The sequence below is a fragment of the Kogia breviceps genome, chromosome 3 (assembly GCF_026419965.1).
Source record: "Kogia breviceps isolate mKogBre1 chromosome 3, mKogBre1 haplotype 1, whole genome shotgun sequence".
Taxonomy (NCBI): Eukaryota; Metazoa; Chordata; class Mammalia; order Artiodactyla; family Physeteridae; genus Kogia; species Kogia breviceps.
The window spans coordinates 114,508,888-114,535,586 of NC_081312.1; the positions used below are offsets into that span (position 1 = coordinate 114,508,888).

Genomic DNA, 26,699 nt, shown 5'->3' on the forward strand with positions numbered 1-26,699 from the left:
CTCATCTGTGAAATGGGCATAATTAAAAGCCAGAGGGGTTTTCACAAATGTTAAATGATTCACAAAAAGTGCCCAGCACAGCATCTGGCACAATTAATCCATATTAATTTGAGAAAGTTGTGCAAGAGGGATTTATTGAAAGTGATATTTATTAGAATTTGATGAGCTTGGGCCTGTCAGAAGCAGTGAGTAGAACATTCTGCATAAGCAGTCGGCAGGCCACTGGCTGCCACCACCCTTTCTGCCAAGGAGGGTTGGTGGTTTTAGCAAAGAGAGTATCCGTTCTGTGCAGACCAGAGAAAGCCAGGGGTTTGTGCTTTTCAGACTGGCACACTTTCTCAGCTAGAACTGCAGAGTGTTTTGTGCTCAAGGGGGCAGGGACAAAGCCTGGTATAACCGTCACCAAAGTGGAATCCAGGGTACTGTTCTAGCCACAGGAACCACCAGGCTCTGCAGGGAGCTGAGTGCCCATGCCAGGCCCATAATCCCACAAAAAGCCTGAACCCCACCAATCACAAAGGTCCTCAGGAATCAGAGAGTCCTGCCTTCTGCCTTTCTCCCACTTCTTCTTGTCTCCATGTCATCCGAGATCTGGTCACCAGGAACACATGGCAGTTTAACAAAGGGAATCGAAAGAGGGAGAAAAGACACCAGTTGCTCTCTGAAGTTTTTTAAAAATCCACCGACACTGTGGCACCAACTGGTGTTGCAAAGCGGTTGCTGTTTTTCCAAAATCTGATTCTTCCCTTATCAAATGAGAGTCTGGGGCTATAGTACCAGGAAACAGGAAAGCATTTCTTCACTCAGGCATTCAAGAAAAACTCCCTGAGTGCTTGCAGTGCGGTCCTCTGCTAGGGTTTGGCATGTCCTGGAGGGTCACATTCTCAGAGGAGACGCAGACCAGGAACGGGACGTGATCACGGGAGTCCTGGTTCCGGCTCCAAGGGCTGTGTTTGGCCCCTGCCAGCTACGGAAGCCTGAGGATAAGGACCCCCAACTAGGGCATTAGGAAGGGGCCCAGACCCTGCTTTTTCCTCTCCCTACTGTGTGGGTTTGGGCAAATTATTAAAACTTGCTGAGCCCCAGTTTCTTGATCTGCAAAACATAGTAATAACAGGACCTCCCTCACAAGGGTTGCTGTGAAGGTTAAGCGAGACTGTGCACATGGAGTTGCAGCCTAAGAGGGCTGCACAGAGGGGGCTCTGACAGGGCTTGGAGGATTAAAAGAGTGTTCGAGGGAAAGGAATAGCGGGAGCTTGGAGGTATGTGCAAACACCCACCCTCCCTCCCTCCCTCGCTGTCACCCTCCTTCCCTCTTCCTTCCATTCTTCTCTCGTTCACTTATCCGTCAGTCATCAGATGTGGACTAGGCACTCCCGCGTGCAGCCTCTGTGCTGGGCTCTGGCTGAGGGTCTTGGTGTGCCTGTGTGTGCATGTCTGGGGGCTGACCATGGAAGAGGAAATGACAGCTAGTTCTTCTTGACCTGCAGGGCGGGAAGAGACCTGGGAACCATCGGGTGCTGAGACCCAGGCCTGGGCTCCCTCCGACCCCATCAGGCTGGAGGTGCTCCGGGGGGAGAGAAACTAAGGCCAGAGCTGGGGAGGGGCTCACCAGGCACAGGAAGAAGCCCACAGAGGTGACAGGAGGCCTAGCATACTAAGTATAGGACAGCCACCGGTGGAGCATAATGTAGCCATTCAAAATGATTTTACAAAGAATTTATTGACATAGGAAAACCCATGAAAAGAAGTAAGTTTAAAAATCAGGATCTCAGACTGTTTCCTGCAGCCATTTATGGAAATGGAAACATACTGAAAATGGTCGTCCCTTAAGGGGGGAATTAGGGGAGACTCCTATTTCTTTCTATACTCGTCATAACGTTTTCACAATGGAATATTTTTGTGTGTAATATTTTTCTGGCTCTGAAAGCTTAACAAAGAGTACAGTAATCAGACTAGCTGCCCCTGGAGCATCCTCGCTGTGTGCAGGCACTACACCCAAGCACCTCACCCCAGTCCCCCGATGATGTCACCATTTTACAGATGACAAAACCGAGGATAAGTTTAAAAGAAGGGAGGAGTTCCAGGGAGTAGTCACAAAGGAGATGTTACCACAACATTGGGGTCAACTGTTTAGGGCTTGGGATAGTTCCCAGGTCACTCTCCTTTCCTTAATAAAGCCAAGTTCTGTTCTCTATATGTGACGACTGTCCCAGTCTGAGCCCAATATCTTTTGGTTTTTCCTCCAAGCTAGTGGGTCTCTTGCCTGAAAAATCCAGTATGAAAAACAGTGACCCCGTAATTCCTAATCCTCTAACTAGAGCAGTTGTCTCCAAATATTTTTGATTGTATGCCCCTATTGATAAAAGATTTTAGTGTGCACACACACACACTATCAGTAGCTGATGTCTTCATGTCTTAAGGCAAGATACACACTGCATGTGGGCTTCACTTAATAAGTGCATGTATATTTATATTTTTGGTGGTTTTCTTAATTCTTCCCCTTTTTTGGCCAATTTCTTATTAGATTGTTCTTGTCTTTACATCAAAACGTGTCTGGGAGAGAACTCAGATGAGGTTAGGAAAAGGGTCACTTGGCTGTTTTCACATGTTTGTTCAGGTTCGCATCATGTTATCTTATATCTGTGGGGTTTGATTTTTGTTTTGTTTTGTTTTGTGGTACCCGGGCCTCTCACTGTTGTGGCCTCTCCCGTTGCAGAGCACAGGCTCCGGACGCGCAGGCTCAGTGGCCATGGCTCACGGGCGTAGCCGCTCCGCAGCATATGGGATCTTCCTGGACCGGGGCACGAACCCGTATCCTCTGCATCGGCAGGCGGACTCCCAACCACTGCGCCACCAGGGAAGCCCTCTGTGGGGTTTTTGAAAATCATTTTTGTAAGGATTCCTTGATCATAATTTGAGGCTCAGTTTAATTAAAACTGGATAACATAATTCTGAAACCCATTAACTGGGCTGAAATACTCTGTAATAAAATAAAAATGATTCAAAGATGGAGGGCCTATCACCATGGTGTCCCCTGCTCCAAGGGTGACACGTTCCCTCTTCCCTCAGGAAACCAAGCCTGTCCAGGGACCTGCAGATGTACAAAGCCAGGTCAGCTTTGGTCCAGCTATGAAATTTAGTTTTATAGACTAAAAACGTAGAGATTCACACCCATTAGGATGGCCACTACGAAAAAAAAAATAAGATAGCAAGTGTTGGCAAAGATGTGGAGAAACTGCAACCCTTGTGCACTGTTGGTGGGAATGTAAAATGGTGCAGCTGCTATGGAAAACAGTATGGACACTCCTCATAATATTAAAAATAGAATCATCCTGTGATCTAGCAATCCTATGTCTGGGTACATACCCAAAAGAATTGAAAGCAAGAGCTCAAAGAGATATTTGCACATTCATGTTCATTGCAACATTATTCACAATAGCCAAGAGATGGAAGCAACCCAAATGTCCACTGATGGATGAATAAACAAAATGTGATCTATACAATCAATGAAATATTATTCAGCCTTAAAAGGAAGAAAATTCTGGCACATGCTACAATATAGATGAGCCTAGAAGACATTCTATGCTAAGTGAAATAAGCCAGTCACAAAAAGACAAATACTGTATGATTCCACCTATATGACGATCTAAAGTGGCCAAATTCATAGAGACAGAAAGTAGAATAATAGTCATCAGGGGTTTGGGGGAGGGGGAAATGGGGAGTTATTGTTCAACAGATACAGAGTTTTAGTTTTGCAAGATGAAAAGTTCTGAATATCTGCTGCACAACAATGCGAATATACTTAACACTATTGACATGTACACCTAAAAATGGTTGAGATGGTAAATTTTATGTGTTTTTAATCACAATTTTAAAAAAATCCATAGAAATGGAAATCCTGATATTTTCATCCTGTCCTCCAATGGATCAACTTGCAAACCCCATTTTGGAAATGATTTTGGATCCTCAAGAAGGTGCTGATGTAGGAAGTATTGGAGGACAAGGGGTGGGTGGGCCTGTACACCTCTCACCTCTGCTTAGGAGGTTGGGCAGGAAAGGGTTAACCCAGCAGGCTGCACTTTTCCAAGAAACACCTGTCTTCAGGACTGGCCCTTGGCTGGCTCCTGGGAGAAAGAGCTCTGAGCCTTGGGATATTCTGTTTGATTAGAACAGGTTTGTATGCCTATGGCCTTGGGTCACATTGTGCTAGTTTGATTAGAGTTTATGCCAACAGTTTGATTTATGGTGGATGCCTGTTTTTGCTCTGGAGTCTGAATAGCTGAGGTCAGGCAGGCAGGTATGCACACCTATGTGACTGACCCCAATAAAAACCCTGGGCACCAAAGCTCAGATAAGCTTCCCAGGTTGACAACACTTCACACCTGTTGTCACATGGCATTGCTGGGAGAGTTACATGTATCCATGCAACTCCACTGGGAGAGAACACTTGGACGCTTGTACCTGGTCTCTCCTGGTCTTTGCTCCATGCAACTTTCCCTTAGGTGATTTCAATATGGATCCTTTTGCTGCAGTACACTGCAACCGTGAGTATAACAGCTTTTCTGAGTCCTGATTCAGGTGAATCTTGGGGCCTGAGGGTGGTCTTGGAAACCCCCTGACACAGAGGTATCTCAATGGCTCTTGAATCCTGGCCTCTCCTTAAGAATCATTTCTTCATTATTTTCTCCTACTAGCTTTTTTTCCAAGCAGAAAAGAAGGCAAATTTCTCTGTTTTCATTCATTCATTCATTCATTCACTCATTCATTCATTTTTTTTCAACATTTTTCAAGTCCTTCCTTTGTCCAAGCACTGTGCTGCCTTGTTCCTACCATGGGTGGGAAATGCCTGTGGAAAGTAAACGTCCTCAGTGCAGGTAGAGGGCGGGCAGGAGAGATGGTACTACTAGGGTCAACTTGGAGGTCACAACTCATTGTAGGAGTCAGGAGAACAGGCTTGGAGTCTAGTGGGTGCAGTTCAATTCCAGATTTGCCCCTTGGACACCACCTCAGGCATTTGACTTTGGGAAAATGACTTAGACTTTAAGAGCCTCGATGTCTCATCTGTAAAACTGAGAGCCCTTGCAGTGGCTCTCCATGGTGATACTGTCCCCACAGGGGGTGTTTGAACATATGTGGAGTGCTCCTAGTGTTTAAGGGAAAGCTACTGACAGTGCCTCAGAGGCTGAGATGCTAAATATCCTTCAATGCACATTTCACTTTATCCCACACTCTACACACAATAGTCTCAGAATAACAATACTAACTCCACTTTTAACAATATGATGACTGAAAAGTTTGAGATATTTTTGTTTTCTATTTGTTTTTTTGTCCTTAAAGTAAATTGCTGGGTTTCAAAACTACTCATCACAGTTCCTCTCTGTGTGGTTGTGTCACTAACTAGACACACTGTTAGGCTCATTAACTCAATTTACTCGTAATTTCTATGGGTTCCCTTTTAAAAAATTTAACGTTGCTTTACTAGTATGTAAAATATGCTACATGGCTCCATAGTTAAATCTACAGAACAAGCTTTACTCAAAGAAGTCTAGTTCCTTTGTTTTTCCCCTCCATACGAAACTTTTTTAGTCTTATGATTTATCCTTCATTTTAAATTTTCATAAACAAATATGTGACATATATTTAGGCACCCCTCCTTTCTTATATACACTTTCCCTATCTTTGTGCAGCTGTCTTTCCTTATTTTTGCCAGTGTACCTTTGGGAGAGCTTCTAGAAATTTTCTGGATTGCTGGAGCAACACATATATTATCTTGCTGGGATTGCCAAATTCCTCTCCCTAGGGGCTGTGCCACATTGCATTCCCTCCAGCAAAGTATGACAGTGCCCATCAGCCTCACAGCCTTGCACACTAGTTGTCAAACTTTTGGATTTTTACCAATCTGATCTTAGCATGGCTTTAATTTGCTTTCCTCTTATGAGCAAGTTTGGACATATTTTCACATGGGTAAGAGTCATTTGCATTCCTTTCTCTATAAAGTGACTCTCCATATCTTAGGCCTACTTTTCTTTAGGGTCAGTCACCTCTTTTTTTTTTTTTTTTTCTATTCATAGAAGCTCTTTATATATCAGGGATACTGCCTTTCAACTTAGAAGTTTATCAACTGTATTTGCCCTGCGAGGACTGGACAGGACTGAGTGGGGAAGAGAAAGGACGGAAAGGAATCACCCGTCTAGCTATGGAATAGCAATAGGGAGTCTGCCATGTCCAGAGACCTGGCTAGAAAGGAAGGTAGGTAGAGATTGCCACTGGAATTTGCTTTTCAGAGGGACACAGTTGGATGTTACTCATCTCTGAATTGATCTCCAGTGGTTTCTGTCCCAAGAATAACACTACACTTTCATTGTCTGTCAACAGTGCCTGCAGCTCCAGTGGGTCCCCACCTGGGAGCCTGGGCAGATTCAGGCTTCTGCTTGTGGCTCCCAGACCTATGGAGGCCCCAGGTCTTCTATGCAGCCAGGAGCAGAAGCTTAACCAGAACAGCTACCTGATCCATAACAAGCAAAATCAAGGGGAGGAGAGGTACTGTTTAGGCTATAAGATCAGCAGTTCATTCTCTTGATAGGGGCTGGGTAGCTGAGGAGTGCAGGGTCATTAGTCACATGATCTTTCTTGCAAGGGAGACGTTTTACAAAATAAAGTGTTCTCTGACTTTACGAGCCATAGAGGACCTCAACCTCAGGTCTGTTCAGCTTACCCTGTCTCTGCAACTGGGTGGAAATGCACCCTCATCCATTCAGCACATCTGACTTTTTCCCAGTGAACTACAGATGGAACAATTAACCAAAATTATCTCAGCCCTAAAGAACATTCCTCCTGCTGGTCTGGTTTGTAATTACCCAGAGGCATGTAGTCAAAGGAACTTGGGTCTGAAATGTCAAGGTACAAGCCTGTTGCCTCCAATTTCCTCTCCGCCTCTTCCAGCTCTGATACCCGCGGTCCTGTGATGCTACCCATGGCCTTTACAGCAGCTACTCCCTCCACCTGGACCACTTCCCAGGGAGGCTGGTCCTGGTCACTCAGGCCCCAGTCAAAATGTCACGTCCTCAGAGAGGCCTTCCTGGCCCACATCTGCCAGAGGAGTTCCCAAGTCACCATCCAGCACATCACTGTGCCCTATAATCTTTGTGGCCCATAGGACTTGCTGACATTCTCTTGCTCAGTTTTTCATTTCTTGTCGGTTTTGCCACCACGGAGGACCAGCAGCACCAGAGTGGTGTGCTCCAGATGTTGTGGAATGACGTGGAACGATCTGTCCCACAAATCCTGCATGATTGCATTCTTCACTGGGATTCCAGGATTATCCCAAACAAAACAGAATAATAACTCTGTCTAACTTAGACTTCTGGAATTTTATCAAACAAATTGTCCAATCACCTAGATTTGAATATTTGACTGACAAAAAAAGTGCCTTGTGGGGCACGTACTAAATAGAGAAGCAGGAGTCTTTGTTGTCCAAATGAGGGAGTGGGGTGTTTAATTTCATTTTCAGTTTATTTTTCAAAATCGAATGTGGGAGATATTCTTGCCTGTGTGTTATATTGGTCATTAATTCTAGTCAAGCCAGACCTCTTGATTGACATCTGTAAAAATCTTAGGAAAAAAAGTTCAAATATACAGATGCAATATATTATTATTAAGGTTATTTTCAGTTCCTAAGAAGAAATGACCAGTCAGGAAATGCAAAGGAATTGAGTTAATAATACCTCTCCACTCCTTTCAATGACCTTTGTCTTGATTTAAGGGTGCTGGTTTAATGGGATTTATATTAACACTGTGGTACTAATCAAACTGGCAAAGGTTTTAGAAACCATAACACCCTAGTGTTGGGGTGTGTAATGAAGCAACATGTACTCTCATTCACTGCTACTGCAAAGGGGAACTAGTATAACCCTTCAGAAGGGTAATATTAGCTCATGTGGTAACATATCTCCAAGATGGTGTTACCAAACTGAACTTGGCAGTTTGGTACTGACACGAGGTTGTAGTGAAGAGAAGTACAGGATTTACTGCAGGGCCAAGCAAGGAGAATGGGCAGCTCATGCTCAAAAGATCCGAACTTGGACTTCCCTTGTGGTACAATGGTTAAGAACTGGCTGCCAACGCAGGGGACACAGGTTTCAGCCCAGGAATATCCCACATGCCATGGAGCAACTAGGCCTGTGCGCCACAACTACTAAACCTGCACTCTAGAGCCCATGAGCCGCAACTACTGAGCCCTCATGTCACAACTACTGAAGCCCATGTGCCTAGAGCCTGTGCTCTGCAACGAGAAGCCACCGCAACTAGAGAAAGCCCACATGCAGCAACAGACTCAATGCAGCCAACAATAATATAATAAATTTAAAAAAACAGAGAAGCCATCACAATGAGAAGCCCGCACACTGCAACAAGCAGTAGCCCCCACTTGCCACAACTAGAGAAAGCCCACGTGCAGCAACAGAGACCCAACATAGCCAAAAATAAATAAATAAATTTATTAAAAATAAAATAAACAAGATCTTTATCTAATTCCTTCAAAAAAAAAAAACAAGACCCGAACTCCCTGATGGCTTTCAGGGAAGGATTTTTTTTTTTTTCCCGGTACATGGGCCTCTAACTGTTGTGGCCTCTCCCGTTGCAGAGCACAGGCTCCGGACACGCAGGCTCAGTGGCCATGGCTCACGGGCCTAGCCACTCCACGGCATGTGGGATCTTCCTGGACCAGGGCACGAACTCGTGTCCCCTGCATTGGCAGGCGGACTCTCAACCACTGCTCCACCAGGGAAGTCCCAGGGAAGGATTTTTAAAGGCAACATTTAGGGTGAGGGGTGCAGGGGGCATGAATTTCTTCTGATTGCTTGGTGGTGAGGTAACAGGGTGGTGTTTCAGGAATCTTAATTATTAACTTTCTGGTTCCAGCCAGTCTGGGTCTATGGGCTTGTGGTCAGTGTGTAGTTATCATCCTCCACCTGGGTGGGAAGTCTTAGTTTCTGCAGAACAGCACAAAGATTTGTGTCAGATTGTTATGTATACCCCTTGAGGAGGAACTAGGACTCTGTGTTATCGCTGAACTATTGTTTAAGCTATTATTAGTTTTTGTGCTTGATTGCTTTTCCTTTGTTTCTGTATTCCCTCACTTTCCTAGTTAGTAACTGCTTGAATCTGCTCTTTGGAACTCTGGGAAGGCCTAGGAGATGAAAGCCTTTTTCTACAAACAAGAACCATGGAACATGGAGGGGCTTTTGTACTGGAGAGGGCCCAGCAGGGTCCTACTCGATTTCAGTGGCTTCAGTTACAGAATGAATGTTTGTGTGCCCCCCAAATTCATATGTTGAGGCCCTTATTCCCAGCGTGATAGTATTTAGAGATAGGGCCTTTGGGAGATAATTAGGTCTAGATACGGTCATGAAGGTGGGGCCACCACAATGGGATTAGCGTCCTTATAAGGGCATGATGAGACTAGAACTCTGTCTGCATGCAGCATACGGGCACCAAGGAAAGACTCTGGGAGGTCATAACCAGGAAGTGGGGCCTCATGAAGAACCCAACCATGTTAGTACCCTGATCTCAGACTTTCAGCCTCCAGAACTGTGAAAAATAGATATTTATTGTTTAAGCCACCAGTCTATGGTATTCTGTTATAGCAGCAGGAGCTAAGACAGTCCCCAGTGGAGCATGCCTCTGGTATTCACAGCCTGGTGTCATCTCCTCCCACAGTGTGCCCGAGCTGGCCTGAACTCATTTTACCACCATAATTCAGCCAGTTCAGGGCCTAAGCCATAAGAGGGCTTAGCAGCTTCTCCCCTAGGCTACCCCGTGGAGAGACCTCCTGTGGCAAGGTCTGCTGTCCTAGCACCCCAGCCAAGCTCCGTGATCCTGTCCCAGCCTCCTTTTCCTACTACAACCACAAGAGAGATCCAAGCAAGACCAGCAGAAGAGCTGCCCAGCTGAGCCTAGCTGACCCACACAGCCAGGAAGGATAATAAAATGGTGGTTGTTTGACTCCATTAAGTTCTGGGCTGGCTTGATTGCAGCAACAGATACCCAACCCAGAACATGACAGTAAAGATTGAGAGGACATGCACTATACTTGGGGTTCTTTTTAGATGGGGAATTACAATCTATTTTTCTGTGTTTCTTTGTGATCTTTGGAGGTCTTATGTAATTGCTCCTTAGTAACTGGAAAACAGAACAAAGCACATTGTTGAAAGTGAGATGTATGTCTTTTCACTTCCTCAGGAATGTAGTTTCATTAACAATGATATTCTTTCACGAATGTTAATTGCCCCTGCCAAGTTCTAGGCCTGTGCTGGGTGCTGAAGACAAACTGGAGACCAGGACAGAAAAGAGAGAAGCAACAGATACAGAGAAGAATGTAATGGGGGAGGGAAGGTGGCCAGGTTCAGTGGCAAATGTGGGCAGAAATAAAGATTTATGGTGAAATAAGCCAGACACGATGGACAAATATTGTATGATTCCACTTACATGAGGTTGCTAGAATAGTCAAATCCATAGAGAAAGAAAGTATAGTGGTGATTACTAGGGAGGAGGGAATGGGGAGTTAGAGTTTAATGGGTACAGAGTTTCTGTATGGGATGGTGGAAAGTTCTGGAGATGAATGGTGGTGATGGTTGCACAAGAATGTGAATGTGTTACTACTGAGCCTGAGTGTCTGGAGCCTGTGCTCCGCAACGAGAGAGGCCGCAATAGTGAGAGGCCCACGCACCGCGATGAAGAGTAGCCCCCGCTTGCCACAACTAGAGAAAGCCCTCGCACAGAAACAAAGACCCAAAACAGCCAAAAATAAATAAATAAATAAAAGCTGAGCTGATGTCCTTCTTCAAAGAAAAAAAAGAATGTGAATGTGTTAAATGCCACTGAATTGTATGTTTAAAATGGTTAAGTTATATGTTATGTATATTTTACCACAGTTAAAAAGTATGTGTAGGGGCTTCCCTGGTGGCGCAGTGGTTGTGAATCCGCCTGCCGATGCAGGGGACACGGGTTCGTGCCCTGGTCCGGGAAGATCCCACATGCCGCGGAGTGGCTGGGCCCGTGAGCCATGGCCCCTGAGCCTGCGCATCGGAGCCTGTGCTCCGCAACGGGAGAGGCCACAACAGTGAGAGGTCCGTGTACCACAAAAACCAAAAAAAAAAAAAAAAAAAAAAAAATATGTGTAGATTCCCCATCACTTTTCCACCAATATTTTTTTAACCTGACTAAAAAGTACAGTCTGAAGAAAGACTAAATTCACAGTAAATCACTTAGGTCAGGCTGACATCTCCATCTTTCAGACAGGGTTAATAACTAGGTAGGAATTTTAACAGTCTCCCATTTTCTTTTTTAAAAAAAATTTATTTATTTTTGGCTGCATTGGGTCTTTGTTGCTGTGCGTGGGCTTTCTCTAGTTGTGGCGAGCGGGGGCTACTCTTCATTGCAGTACATGGGCTTCTCATTGCAGTGGCTTCTCTTCCTGTGGAGCACAGGCTCTAGGCACGTGGGCTTCAGGAGTTGCAGCACGTGTGTTCAGTAGCTGCGGCACATGGGCTCTGGAGCGCAGGCTCAGTAGTTGTGGTGCACAGGCTTAGCTGCTCCACAGCATGTGGGATCTTCCCAGACCAGGGATTGAACCTGTGTCCCCTGCACTGGCAGGCGGATTCTTAACCACTGTGCCACCAGGGAAGTCCCTCCCATTTTCCATATCCAAAAGTCTTCTGGAGTTCTGTGGCATCAAGATCTAGAAGTTGTCTTTGAGTTGACAGCAAGGGAATCTGAAAGGTGACAGTGTCTGAGCTTCTGGTCTACTGAAGGAGTCTCAGGATTTGAGAAGTTCTTTTCTTCTAAAGAGGAGAATTTTGGATGGCAATTATTCCCACAAAAATTCTGTATTGCAAATCCTGAACAATCTAAATGTGGTTATTTTACCAGGAACTAGGGAAGAGTCAGGGACAGTGGTGAGTACAGACTTTTCCGGTGGCCAGAGTCTGAGGATATGATCTGTTTGGAAGATGGTATGGTCTTGGAAAGGGAAGCTTGTGATTAAATGGTGTTTATTTGATGTATCTTTGTGGAACTAGTAAGGATACGAGCTGAGCTAAAACTTTACAGGTTATTATTTTATTTGATTAAATTCTAACAGCAACCTTTCGAGCCAAGAAGGGGAGAAGAAAGGAAGATCTGGTCAGCTTGGGCCTCAGTTTCCCCACCTGTATGATGGGAACAACAACAATACTGTGTCTGTCTACCATAAAGATTATTAGGACCCCAGGGAGGTCAAGTAAAATGGCAAAGAAAAAGAGGTCTTTAATGACTTTGATGGGAGTAGCTTGAGTGTGGAACCAGGGCTAGAAGCCAGGCAGTGGTAAATGAATTTAAAAATTAACAGGAATTATGTGCTCTCTATGAGCTCTCTCTCTCTCTCTCTTCTTGATCTTCTGGCTAGAGGTTTATCAATTTTATTGATTTTCTCAAAGAACCAGCTCTTGGTTTCTTTGATTCTATTATCTTTCTGTTCTCTAGTTCATTGATTTCTGCTTTGATCTTTATTATTTCATTTTTTCTTCTTGGTTTGGATTTAATTTGCTCTTTTTCTAGTTTCTTAAGGTAGAAATGAGTTCACTGACTTGGGACCTTTCTTCTTTTCTAATATTGTCATTCAGTGCTACAAATGTCCCCCTAAGTTCTGCATTAGCAATATGCCACAAATATTAATATGTTGTGTTTTCATTTTCACTTATTTCAAAAAGACTTTATAATATTGCTTCTGATTTTTTGATCTATTGCTTATTTAGAAGGGTATTATTTAATTTCCAAATATATGCATATTTTTCAGATATCTTTCTGTAGTTGATTTCTAATTTAAATCCACTGCTGTCAGAGAACATACTTTGTATATCTTGAATTCTTTTGAATTTATTCAGACTTGTCGTATGACTCAGGATATGGTCTATCTTGGTAAATGTTCTACATGCACTTAAAAGAGTTGTATTCTGCTTGGGGTGGAGAGTTCTGTAATGTCAATTAGGTCAAGTTGGTTGATAATTTGTTTAAGTCTTCTTCATCTTTGCTGATTTTCTATCTATGTGTTCTATCCATTTTTGAAAGGGGACTATTAAAATCTCTATAACTGTGGAGTAATAGGACTTAAAGTTCTATTAGTTTTTGCTTCGGGTATTTTGGAGGCACTGTTATTAGTGGCATAAATGTTTAGGGCTGGGCTTCCCTGGTGGCGCAGCGGTTAAGAATCCTCCTGCCAATGCAGTGGACATGAGTTCGAGCTCTGGTCCGGGAAGATCCCACATGCCGCGGAGCAACTAGGCCCGTGAGCCACAACTACTGAGCCCTTGTGCTACAACTACTGAAGCCTGCGCACCTAGAACCTGTGCTCCGCAACAAGAGAAGCTACTGCAATGAGAAGCCCGACCGCGCACTGCAATGAAGAGTAGACCCCGCTTGCCGCAACTAGAGAAAGCCCACGTGTGGCAGTGAAGACCCAATGCAGCCAAAAATAAATAAATAAATAGATACAACAACAACAACAACAATAAAAATGTCTAGGGCTATGTCGTCTTGATTAACTGGCTGCTTACTATGTAATTGTCTCCAAATTATGAGCTCTTAGAACATAGTTACCAAGACGGATAAAGGATAGGAATGATCTTACAATGGGCAAAAGAGAGGATGACCCCAGCCAGGATGCTGCCTGAGGACTGCTACCCCGAATGCATCTTGCAGCTCCCCAGCCATATCCCCATCTCTGGGGAACCCAGGGCCTGAAATCTCACCTCCATAGATGCTTTGGGTTCAACAGTCCCTGTCTAGATATTTTTGCAAATGCCTGCGAGAGAGGAAACACTGCATCAGCACATCTTCCTGCCCAGAGAGAAGGTGCAGCTTGTGTGGGGGGTGGGACCCAAAGGTGGGAGAGTCAGGAGCATCCCAGAGAAGTGCAGCCTTACCAAGGCTGGTCGGGGGTGCAGCGTAATTACCTGTGCTTAGATGTCAGTTCAGAGGCCTGGGACACATCAATGGTTTCTCAAATTGGCTCGCAACCTTCAGGCCCACGAGGGTCTCCATGGGTTTTGGAGTCCCAGATGTAGCATCCCTAATGTAATGCCAACGTTTTTTCAAAATGTGAAATGTGCTTCTAATGTGGATATAAGGATGAAGATGAGATAAACCATTGCTAATAGCCTCTTTGTTTTATTTGTTTCTCCAAAAGCTCTGTCGCTCCCCAGAGGAGCTAAGGGTTGCCTCTGAATCCCAGTTCAAGCTGACATTCTGCTGCCTGATCTCCAGGGTCACACTTGTTTGTGTACTTTTCTCTGGTGTTAGACTGTGTGTGTTGCAGGATATATTTTCATCATATTTATGGCAACACAAATACAACCCTAATGCCCTCAAGATTCTGGTGTGGATTCCACAGAGAAAGATAAATAGGCCAGAGTGTTTCCTATGCTGACAGAGTGTGTAATCCAGAAAGGACATGATGTATTTCATCAAATCTGAGCCAAGAGAGTGAATGCAAAGCATTATTGTATAAACCACCAAGAAAGCAAAAGCTCTGCTCAACTGTAACTAAGTGTAAGATAGAATTGACTGTAAGATTCGTCTGATTTCAGGATGCCAAAATGTTGTTTAAAAAAATGGAAGTGGCTCTTTGCATCAGTGAAGTATGATAAGTGATGTGATAAGGACAGGAGTACAAGCATTTTTTTTTTTTTTTCACTACACTGGGTCTTCGTTGCTGTGCGTGGGCTTTCTCTAGTTGCGGCAAATGGGGACTACACTTCGTTGCGGTGTACGGGCTTCTCATTGCAGTGGCTTCTCTTGTTATGAAGCATGGTCTCTAGGTACGTGGGCTTCAGGAGTTGCAGCACGCGGGCTCAGTACTTGTGGCACGCGGGCTCTAGAGCACAGGCTCAGTAGTTGTAGTGCACAGGCTTAGTTGCTCCGCGGTATGTGGGATCTTCCCGGACCAGGGATCGAAGCCATCTCCCCTGCACTGGCAGGCGGATTCTTAACCACTTCGCCACCAGGGAAGTCCCAAGCAGATTTATATATAAAAGGAATGCAGTTAATTTTTAAAAAGTGCCCACCTTAGTCTAACTTTCAATGGTGGAAAATGAAATGTGGGATCTTGTAGTTCCCTTGGAAGAGGTGTGTTAGTAAGCAGGGATAGTATAGGAGGTGGGAAAGGTTTCAAGAGAAGATGGACTTTGATAAGGAAGCAAGCCATAACCCAAAGTATAAAATAATTATCCATGAGTCCATACTGACATAAAGAAATGATTACGTAAATACGTAAACAGGTGAGGCAGGAAGAGCCAAATCTTCCATGCAGATGCATCCCAAACAATTTATGGAGATGCTCTGTCCTCAGGGGGCATAATTCCTCACTCCTTGAGTGTGGGCAGCACAGAGTGATCTCCTTCCAGAGAGTGAAGTATAAAGAGGGGGAGAAAGCAACTTTACAGTGAGAACTGGGAAGGACTCCCTCAGCCAGGTGATCAAGTCAATGGTGATCAGTCACGTATGTGCCCCTGATAGTATGGGATAAGAATGGTACTTGAACTCTGTACTCCTCCTCCCCAAACCTACTTGTCTAATCATGAGAAAATCATCAGACAGATCCCAGTTGAAGGACAGTCTATAAAATACCGGACCAGTACTCGTCAAAACTGCCAAAGCCACCAAAAAGAAGGAAACTCTAAGAAACTGTCAAAGACCAGAGGAGCCTAAGGACACATGAGGACTAAGTGTAATGTGCCATCCTGGAGGGGACCCTGGGACAGGAAAAGGATGCTGGGTGAAAACTAAGGAAATCTGAATAAACTATGGACTTCAGTTAATAATAATATAGTAATACTGGTTCATTCATTGTGACAAATGTACCATACTAATGTATGATGTGTAAGATGTTAATGATAGGGGAAACTGGTGGGGGGAGAGTGTGTAGATGGGAACTCTCTGTACTATCTTCACAACTTCTCTGTACATCTCAATGTATTTTTATTTTTATTATTTAGTTATTTATTTATTTTATGGTACATGGGCCTCTCACTGTTGTGGCCCCTCCCGTTGCAGAGCACAGGCTCCGGATGCACAGGCTCAGCGGCCATGGCTCACGGGTCCAGCCGCTCCGCAGCATGTGGGATCTTCCTGGACTGGGGCACGAACCCGTGTCCCCTGCATCGGCAGGCAGATTCTCAACCACTGCGCCACCAGGGAAGCCTCTCAATGTATTTTTAAAGAAAAACATAATTTAAAATACACACACAGGACACCAGTCAGAGAATCTGCTCTACTTTGGCACTGGGAGGGAGTTGAGGACTCCACGTTTGCTGGGGGCAGGGGTGGGGGTAGGGGGACCCCCAGTAAGACCCTGGAAAGGTGCTGGTGTCCTTTTAAAAGATCTTACTCTGCTTTTTCTGATTTGTCATCCTGTCGATGTGGGGATGGATTTAGGGTGTAATGAGAAGTAAACATTTGACTCACTTGTCTGTAAATGGCAGGTTTTCCTCCAGATGAGCAGACTAAATGCATTTGCCTGAGTGCTTAATAAAAACACAGTTTACAGGGAGGGCTGTGAAGCTATAGCAGACACTCCTCATGAACATGGACGGGGAGGAGTTTCCCCACCGAGGTGTGGGTTTCCTCCTCATCCCCGGGGGCCCCTGCGGCCAGGCTGCTTGGGTGGGCTCCCACTGCTATGGGAGCAAGCCTTCTACCCAGGGCCAGGCTCTTCATCGTGGGCTCACATATTCCCCATATCCTTGTGCCACTTCAAAATGAGGATTCAAGGACATTCTTACATCAGGCTGTACAGGGGCCAGCATGAACTGGGGACACTAATAGGGCTACTTCTCTTCCAACCCATAAGATGGGTTCACACTACACAGTCACCAGATTAAAGAAATAAAGTGTAAGAAATCATGAAAAAGTGTTCAAGTGAGTTGGGGTTATCCAGCTTTCGAGGTCAAAGTCCACACAACCCATCCAAGTGGTTGCCCCGGAAATGATTGGCACTGAGCTGCTTGCTATCATAGGTGAGGTCCCTGCACATGACAGGGAGATATTGGGGTCTCCTTGTATCCTCATGCTGGTGACTTTTATCCCAGGCCTTCCCGTATTAATTCAAGAAAACAAAACAAACCCCACTGTGGGCCAGATTGGAAAAATGTCCAAAACTGTCTGTCATACATATGGTCTGTTTTCCCCTAGGTTGGAAAAAGTTTTATCATGGGATTTTAGGAAAGAAAATAAAGCAGAATCAAAAGAAACAATTTACTTCTAATTGGAAAGGCAAGCAGTTACCTGCCTGTCCCTGAGTGTGGTCTGCACAACTCATCCTTCATTCTAAAGCATTCTTCAGCTTGGTGCTTCTTTTTCTCTTCTGATTCACTGCCTTTTCTTCTTTTATTATTATGCTTTTTAAAAGCAACATGTAATAAAGGCACAAAGCCACCTCATCTCTGGAGTGCAGAGAAGTTATTCTGCATATCAAGTTGATCAAATCTGGCAAGAGCTCTGACCTCTTGGTCCCCCAGGCTGGGTTTATTTTAAGTGCAGTTATATAATATCCTAGCCCAACTGACCCAGGGTGTGTTTTACAAAACCCTTGTTTTATTTGCTGCCTTTCCAGACTCAGGCACTTCTAAAAGAGTTCAGGACATAATTTCTTTTGAAAGAATATGAGGTGGTACTGGCTCCAAAATGAAACTGTTCAGAAACCAGGAGATAATAATGCTCAGCCATTGCATCAGTCAGGGGATGAGGCTTATGACTGGGGAGGGCAGGGTGCCCAGCACAGGCCAGCCTAGTGTTAAAGTCTTTGGTACATGCTGTTGGTAAACAGCATTAAGTCACCCTTCTGGGAGTTTATAGGAGATGCCTTTGTTCATTGGGAACTTTTAGCATTTATATTATTTTTCTGTATTTTCCTGCTTTGTAAAACAATCTTCTCCCATTTAAGAGCAACCACAACAAAAATGCATTCAAGTTATTATTTAGAGGTGAAATAATCTCAGAGGTGAAATGCTGTTGAGTGTAGAACTGCACTCTTTTCCCTCTCTATCATTTCATACATCCCCACTTACAATGCCTGGCATGGAGTAGGTACTCGTGAGATGTTGCCATGGTATTCACAAGGTTGACTTCCAGTGGGAGGATGCAGGAGGATAGAAAAGAATGACAATCACTCATGTATCCAGTCAACACATAGCCACTGGAAGGCTTGCTTCAGTCCAGGCCCTCTATGGGGATGGGTGTATGTTGATGCTGGTCTCCACAGACAGTGTGCTGCTTATACTGACTCTGGGAGGTGTGTGCCCTCTTGTGCATTATTTAGCCCATCTAAGCCTGTTTCTATATCTGTATAATGGGTCCAGTGTATATATCTGAACTAGCCTGGACCTTTGTCTTAATACCCCACTTAGATGATTAGCTTTACAATGGATGCTCTGTTGGCTATATGCTGGCACTTTCAGTGGATACTCCCAGGGAGGTCCCACACCAGGATCAGAAGGTCTAACATTGAGTGGAGCCTACACACACATTAGTGGAGGACACTGAATAACCATAGATGGTGCAGGAAGAGAGCCTGCTCTGAGGATTGAGAGTGAAGTAGCCTTTAAAGAGACTGCCAGTGCCTCTGCCCTGGAGCAAAACACCAGAAAGAAGGAGAAAGCAGAAGCTAGAGACGGATCGCAGGGACCCGTGGAGAAGGGAAATGGGTGGCAGAGGGCACTGAAGATGGGCTTGGGTTTGCTTCCTCATCAGCTGGTTAAGAAGGTTTCTGTTCTGGTCACATTGTGAGCAAGAAGACCAAGTGGCAGATCATCTTGTCTGTGTCTCAGGCACTGGTGGGAGAGTTTCAAAGACGGTAAAGATGAACTCATGGCAGAAAGCCAGCCAAGATGACGTGGATGTAGGGCTGAGGCATTTGGGTGAATAGCCTCACTTTGCTCACCCCTGGGTCAGTGGGTAGTGGGTCTTGATATTTCTTGAGTTCTAGGAAGTTTAAAAGCCATTCCTTTTTTTTTGGCCATGCCACACGGCTTGCAGGATCTCAGTTTCCCAACCAGGGATTGAACCTGGGCCCTGGCAGTGAAAGCACCAAGTCCTAACCACTGGACAGCCAGGGAATTCCCTAAAAGCCATTCTTGTGCTAGAAGAGGTCCTCTTCTTCTGAACCAAGTGTTACTTTCCCCCAGGGGAAGAGCGAGGCAAGTGGGCTGAACCTGGTCTTCACTCAGCAGGACCACCTGAGATTGGAATCTAGTCATGACCATTTCATGGCACATGTCCCCAGGCCAGACAGCCAACCTCTGAGCACCCATTTCCTCACCTGCAAAATGGGAATAACAGTATCAACCTCTTTGGACTGTAGGAAGAATTCAGCAAGCCACTCTGCATGAAATGTCTGGAGCACCCAGCGCATGGTGGTTTAGAGAATTTATTTCCTCTTGCCAGAATTTATCATGTCCTTCACTGCTGCTTCCACCAGATGGCCTTCCCATTGACCTCCCAGGGGTGCAGCTTTTTCTCACTTTGCTTTAGGTTCCTTTCTTTCATATGATCTCCAGAATGAAATTAATCTTTTCCTCTTCAGAGTCTCATAATGTAGCACTTCTCAGAATATGCTTTGGGTTATAACTATCTTATTCATGAGCCATCTCCTCTCCCTACACAGGAACCCCTCTAGGGAACTGTGATATGAGAAAGAGTATATCTGGTCTTTGTGCCCAGTTCCAGGCAGAGAGCTTCAAAATTCTTGGAATTTCCAGAGCAACAGGAGTATCTTTGTTATGCTGCTGGGGTGACTCATGGTGGTCCCTTGATAGCTTCAGGATGGGATCTGGTCACCAGAAAAACCAGCCACGTGACTTTCAGCTGGGGACTTTCTGTGGGGACTTTCAGCTGCCTGACCTTCAGGGAGGGGAAGTAGACTGGAGACTGAGTTCAATCACATGACCAGTGATTTAACCAACCTTGCCTACACAATGAAACGCCAATAAAAACTCTGCATGTGGAGGTTCCATGGTGTTTCCTGGTTGATGAATGCACTGATGTGCCAGAAGGGTGACGTGCCCTGACTCCATGGAGAGAGAACATGAAACTTCTGCATTTGGGACCCATCCAGAATTCAACCTATATGTATCCTTTATTTTAAAAAATTGTAAGTTTAGTGCTTTTCTGAGCTCTGTGTGTCATTCTAGCAAATTATCAAAACTGTAGGGGTCATGAAAATTCCCGAATTTTCCCAAAGCACAGGTGACCTGAGGACCCCTGAAATGCAGCTGGTGTCTGAAGCAGGGGCAGTCTTGTGGAGAAATTTGCCCTTAATCTGTGAAGTCTGTGTGTACTCCGGGGGTTAGTGTCAGAATTGTACTGCAGTACACCTGGCTGGGGGGGAATAGGAACAGGAAGAGATTCATGTGTTAGTAGACTGTCTTCCAAATCAGGAACTGAATAAATATAGGTTGAACTAAGAAGAGTTGACTTAATATTTTATATCCATATCAACATTGTTATTTCTTTGGCCTTCCTCTTATTTGGGGCAACCCCTAATATTGGGGTCTTGGTGGAAGATAGAGCCTGGCTCTTCCCAAAAATGCTGAAAAGGTCAGTCTCACTGTGGCCAGGTCAGGATCAACCAATCAGGTGCACTCATCTTTGACTCTGAATCAGGAGCAAATCTCTCTGATAGAAGAAACATCCATTTTCCCAGGGTAACAATAATGCCACTGGGAGTATGCAGCAGCCAGTGCCATTGGGACAAAAGCTACAATAACTAGTATTCAGCTGGCCAGCAACAGTGTATTCATCTACCTTGTTTCCCATGGGGTGATTTTTTGGTCCCTTTGATTAAAGTTTTGTTCATTTTTTTCTTATTCTGTTTTTTTGTTTCCCTGCTCTCTTGGAAACCATATACTCTATTTCTACTCTTTCATAGTTACTCTTGAAATTTTGCCTCACATATATAATTGGGATTTATCCCAGGGATGGAAGGATTTTTTCAATATCTGCAAATCAATCAGTGTGATACACCACATTAACAAACTGAAGAATAAAAACCATATGATCATCTCAATAGATGCAGAAAAAGTTTTTGGCAAAATTCAACATCCATTTATGATAAAACTCTCCAGAACGTGGGCGTAGAGGTAACATACCTCAGCATAATAAAGGCCATACATGACAAATCCACAGCGAACATCATACTCAATGGTGAAAATCTAAAAGCATTCCCTCTAAGATCAGGAACAAGATAAGGATGCCCCTCTTTCCCACTTTTATTCAATATTGTTTTGGAAGTCCTAGCCACAGCAATCAGAGAAGAAAAACAAATAAAAGGAATCCAAATTGGAAAGGAAGAAGTGAAACTTCACTCTTTGCAATGACTATATGTTGAAAATCCTAAAGATACCACCAGAAAACTACTAGAGCCCATCAATGAATTCAGTAAAGTTGCAGGATACAAAATTAATATACAGAAATCTGTTGCATTTCTATACACTAACAAGGAAACATCAGAAAGAGAAATTAAGGAAACAATTCCATTTACCATTGCATCAAAAAGAATAAAATATCTAGAAAGAAACCTACCTAAGGAAACAAAACCTGTACTCAGAAAACTATAAGACACTGATGAAAGAAATGGAAGATGACACAAACAGATGGACAGATATAACATGTTCCTGAGTTGGAAGAAACAATATTGTTAAAATGACCATACTACCCAAGGCAATCTAGATTCAATGCAATCCCTATCAAATTACCAATGGTACTTTTCACAGAACTAGAACAAAAAATTTTCTAAAAATTTGTATGGAAACACAAAAGACCCTGAATAGCCAAAACAATCTTCAGAAAGAAGAACGGAGCTGGAAGAATCATATTCTCTGACTTCACACTATACTATAAAGCTACATTAATCAAAACAGTATGGTACTGGCACAAAAACAGACACATAGATCAATGGAACAGGATAGAAAGCCCAGAAATAAACTCTCGCACTTATGGGCAATTAATCTACAACGAAGGAGGCAAAAATATACACTGGAGAATAGACAGTCTCTTCAATAAATGGTGCTGGGAAAACTTGACAGCTCCATGTAAAATAATGAAATTAAAACATTCTCCTGGGACTTCCCTGGTGGTCCAGGGGTTAAGACTCCATGCTTCTACTGTAGGGGGCGTGGGTTTGATCTCTGGCTGGGGAAGTTCCACATGCTGCCTGTGCGGTGTGGCTGAAAAAACAAAGAAAAGAAAAAAAGAACATTCTCTAATACCATATAAAAAAATAAACTTAAAATGGATTAAAGACCATATAACACCAGACACCATAAAATTGTAAGACCAGATACTATAAAACTCCTAGAGGAAAACATAGGCAGATTGCTCTCTGACATAAATTGCAGCAATATATTTTTTGAATCCATCTCTTAATGTTAATAAAAGCAAAAAGAAACAAATGGCTAATTAAACTTAAAAGCTTTTGCACAGAAAAGGAAACCATAAACAAAATGAAAGGACAACCTACAGATTAGAGGAAAATATTTGCAAATGATGTGAGCCACAAGGGATTAATTTCCAAAATATACAAACAGCTCATACAGCTCAATATCAAAAAAACAAACAACTGAATCAAAAAATGGGCAGAAGACCTACATAGACATTTCTCCAAAGAAGACATACAAATGCCCAACAGGAACATGAAAAGATGCTCAACGTCACTAATTATTAGAGAAATGCAAATCAAAACTAAAATGAGGTACCACCTAACACCAGTCAGAATGGCCATCATCAGAAAGTCTACAAATAATAAATGCTGGGGAGGGTGTAGAGAAAGGAAAGCTTCTTACACTGTTGGTGGGAATAAATTGGTACAGTCACTATGGAGAACAGTACAGAGGTTTCTTAAAAAACTAAAACTAGAGTTACCATATGAGCCAGCAATCCCACTCCTGGGCCTATATCCGGAAGAGATGAAAACTCTAATTCAAAAAGATACATGCACCCTAATGTTCATAGAAGCACTATTCACAATTGCCAAGGCATGGAAACAACCTAAGTGTCCACCAACAGATGAATGGTTAAAGAAGATATGGTACATATACACAATGGAATATTACTCAGCCATAAAAAGGAATAAAATAATGCCATTTGCAGCAACACGGATGGACCTAGAGATTATCATACTAAGTGAAATAAGTCAGACAGAGAAAGACAAATATCATATATCACTTATATGTGGAATCTAAAAAAATGATACTAATGAACTTATTTATAAAATAGAAATGGACTCAGAGACATAGAAACAAATTTACAGTTACTAAAGGGGAAAGGTGGGGAGGGATAAATTAGGAGCTTGCGATTAAGATACACACCACTATATATATAAAATAGATAAACAACAATGGCCTACTGTATATAGCAAAGGGAACTATATTCAATATCTTGTAATAACCTAGAATGGAAAAGAATCTGAAAAAGAATATATATATATATTCAGCTATATATATATATATATATATATATATACATATATACAACTGAATCATTTTGCTGTACATCTGAAACTAATACATTGTAAATCAACTATACTTCAATTAATATATATTATATATAAATATAAATATATATAATTTAACAAAGTCTGAATTTGATAGCAGGATGCCTGTCTATACAAGGGCCTCAGAAGACTTATACTTCAATCACTCCTCTTAACTTCTACGCTTTCATTGTCCTATATTTTAGTTCAATCCTTTATTTTTAAACTTACAATTAGCCATTTATTATTATTATCATTATTAACAAATAATGCTAGTTTAGATTTTACCTTTGGGCTCACAATTCCTCTTTGCATCTCACACCATCTTTCTGGGATAATTTTCCTTCCTTCTGAATGATATACTTTACATGTTCCTTTAGGGTTGTGCCTGTTGGTAGAAAATTCTTGATGCTTGCTTTTATGAAAATGTCTTCATTTCATCCTTGTTTTGAAAAATAATTTTGCTGGGTACGCAATTTCAGGTTGACAATATTTTTCCAGCATTTTGATGCTGTTACTCCATTGTTTTCTATCTTTTATTGTTGTTTTTGAAAAATTTACTCTCAGTCTAATTGTATTGTCTTTTGTAGGTGACCTGTCTTTTCCCCCGACTACTTTCAAATCTCCTTGTTTTTGGTTTTCTGCAGTTTTACTATGATGTATATATGTATTGATTTTATTTGTTTTTGCTTGGCATATTTTATACTTCTTATCTCTGTGGGTTTATGTCTTTCATCCAATTCTGCAATAGTCTCAACCATTATCTCTTTGGCTAGTGCTTTATTTCATTCATTCTCTCCTTATAGAACTCCAAATAAACATATGTTCAAATATCTCATTTTATTATCCATATTTCTTAATTTCTTTTTCCATTTCCTTGTCCATCTCTTTATGCTGCCCTTTAAACAATATCATCAGAGCTATCCTCTAGTTCATTAATTTTTCTTATCTGTTTCTAAACTGCCATTTACATGTATTTCACATACCATACAATTTACTCATTTAAAGTCTATAATTCATTGCCTTCTAGTATATTCACAGAGTTGTGCAACCATCACCACAGTCAATTTTAGAAACTTTTCATCAACCCTAAAAAAAACCCATACCCATTACAGTCACTCCCTATTTCCCCCAATCCCCCACTCACCTGCCCTAGGCAACCACTAATCTACTTTATGTCTCAATAGATTTGCTTCATCTGGACATTCATCTAAATGTAATCATGCAATATGTGGTCTTTGGTGACTGGCATCTTTCACTTAGCATAATTCTAAACTGTCTTTTAAGTCATCTGTTAAATTCTTCACTTCAACAATTGTGTTTTAAATTTCTATAAGCTCTAATACTCCCCTTTTCAATTTGCCTAATCTTTTGATAGCTTTTTCTTAGTTTTTGTGATTCTATCATTACTTCTTCAAACATTCCATATATAATTATGCTATTTTCTGATAATATCTAGCAGAATGATTTAGAACCTCAAGTTTTTGAGGTTCTAAATCTGCTTCTGCTCATTCTTACTGAGGGTAGTTTGTTTCTTTGAATATTTGGTGATCTTTGATTGGAAATAAATGTTTAGTTTATCTTAGTTTGTGGAAAATCTGAGGTTTTAAATCCTCAAAAGAAATTGCATATGCTTTGCTGGGAGTCAGGGGTGCTAGAGACCACAGGATCTCCTTTCAAGGGTCTGGCTTACAGTAAGAGTCTTGGTTTCATTCTATCCCCTTTGCTAAAAACAATGTTGATAATGGCACGTGACCCCCTGCCTTTCGTGTTTTAGGGTGGAGGTGCTGACCCTCACCCCTTCAGGCTGCAGCCCTGAGTATGTGTGATGTATTTATGTGCATGGCATGACGTACATGGGCTTTCCTTTACTACTATGTGTCCAGCAATGCACAGTTCTATCTTATCTAGTTTATGTACAGGGGAAGGGCCGCTCAGAGCACCTAGTTTGCCATTCTACTACCTATTCCTGGAAACCCCCAGCCTGCTTCTGTTTCTGCCCTTCTGCCCTGATTCTCCAGCTTTATTGGTTAATCTTGAGTCTACAAAGTAACCCCCTCCCTCATTCCATTTCCTGTGTGGATCCCCAAAATCCAATTCTATTTGCCCACAACTGAGAAAACTGACTGGTAGAATAGCTTCTTAGTAATAAGAATGAAATTTGTGAGAAACAGCAGTTGCCCTGCCATGCTCTGAGGGCTTTATGTGTGTAGTCATCACAACCTTTATGCCCTGTAGTCATCACAACCTTCCCATTTTACAGATACAAAAACTGAGGCACAAAAAGAAGGACTCAGGGCCCATTTGGGATTCAGTAGAAAAAGTCCTGTTTTTCGAGGAACTGGCTACAAATACCCAGGAACTCATAAAGCCCTGACCTGGCCTTTCTGGCATGTGTGTGCAGCAGTGAGGCTTGGAAGTTCTCTGAGTTTTTTTGCTGGTTGAAAAAAGCCCAAGTTCCAACTCAAGAGTGGAGAGTTTCCTTGACTGCATCTGTGTGGACTGGCTAAAAACTGAATGCTACAGTGGCTGCAAATGCACGATTCAAGTGGTTTTGCTGCATTTTCAGCTTGACTGGGTAACTCTGAGAAGAGACTCAAGATCCTAACTTTGGCTTGATCCAACAGAAGCATGAAATTGATGGTCAAGTGTGAATACATAGCCAGCTGTGCTCTGAGCCTCTAAATGACAGCGTGTGGGGACTGGTAGGAGTGGGGCAATTGCTTCAGGGAGGAGAGCTCTGTTCTACGGATGAGACCCCTCTTCACGCCCTGTCTGAGGACATGCTCTCTCCTGGCTGCTTTCTTAAAAATGAAGCCGTGCTGTTCATAATTATAACCATATATTAAGCTCTTACCCTGTGCCAGGCGCTATGCTTTAAAAAAGCTGCTTTTACAGACTTACATATTTACTTGCTTCACACACATACCTCTTTTACTCCTCAGAATGACACTGTAACATCAGCACTATTATTCCCCCATGTCATGAATGAGAACACCGCGGCTGGGGGCAGTGACTTTCCCGACACTCCACGGCCAGAAGGGGTTCCCAGCTCTCAGGACAGCAGAGTCTTCCTGGGCCACTCCCCATCCTTCCCAGGGGGTGTCCCTTCAGCCCGTTTTCTTTACCACTGAGCCCG

General features: G+C 43.0%; 1 protein-coding gene across 1 annotated transcript in view; it reads right to left on the reverse strand.

Annotated features, from left to right (window-relative positions):
- PGPEP1L (pyroglutamyl-peptidase I like) overlaps positions 1-26,699 on the reverse strand; it is a 48,784-nt gene that overhangs the window by 14,542 nt on the left and 7,543 nt on the right.